The sequence below is a fragment of the Kryptolebias marmoratus genome, unplaced genomic scaffold (assembly GCF_001649575.2).
Source record: "Kryptolebias marmoratus isolate JLee-2015 unplaced genomic scaffold, ASM164957v2 Scaffold26, whole genome shotgun sequence".
Taxonomy (NCBI): Eukaryota; Metazoa; Chordata; class Actinopteri; order Cyprinodontiformes; family Rivulidae; genus Kryptolebias; species Kryptolebias marmoratus.
Genome location: NW_023665760.1, coordinates 65198 through 66098, shown reverse-complemented (window position 1 = coordinate 66098; position 901 = coordinate 65198).

Genomic DNA, 901 nt, shown 5'->3' with positions numbered 1-901 from the left:
CCGAGCAGAGGCTCCGCCCCCAGGACGGGATAAACACCAACTGAGCAGAGGCTCCGCTCCCAGGACGTGATAAACACAAACTGAGCAGAGGCTCCGCCCCCAGAACGGGATAAACACCAACCAAGCAGAGGCTCCGCCCCCAGGACGGGATAAACACCAACCGAGCAGAGGCTCCGCCCTCAGGACGTGATAAACACAAACTGAGCAGAGGCTCCGCCCCCAGGACATGATAAACACTGAATTTGGTTAAAGATGGCGGTCCAGCATCAAGGAGCTCCTGAGACGTGACAGACTGCAGGTTGGACACTTACTGTTCCCTCCTTGGATAAGGTGGAGATGTTTGAAGCCTTCAGGCTTTTCGTCCATAAAGATCTCTGACGTCAACATGAGCTGTTCCATCAGCATTCTGTGATTAAAGCTGAGTTCTGCTTCTAATTTAACTGTTTTTCACCATCATCATCCATTTAATCACCTTTTTATCCTTGTTCAGACACATCAGAACTCGTTCGGTCTCACCGTGACACGAAGGCCCAGAAGATGAGCCGTCTTTGTTTTACCGACATATCAAGGTTTTTACCTCCTCAGGTTTTACATCTGGAAACGTTGTCTAACCCCGTCTCTTTGCCTTCGGAGCGGTTCTAATCAGAACCTGGTGTGGCTCATCTCCAAGCTGCCTGGCTGTTGGAGACGAGGAAGAGGAGGAGAGCCAGCTGATTCCTGGACTAAATTAAAATTCCTCCGGTGTCGCTCTCTCTCAGGGTGACCCGAGGTTTGGGACTGGAGGGGTCGAGGCCACGGATCATTATCTGCTGTCTGCCGAGCGCCGGGCCTGGATAACAGGGGCCTCCTGGGGATCTCCAGGGGCCCCGGACCTGAGTGAGTCAGCAGTCCAGGTCCATTC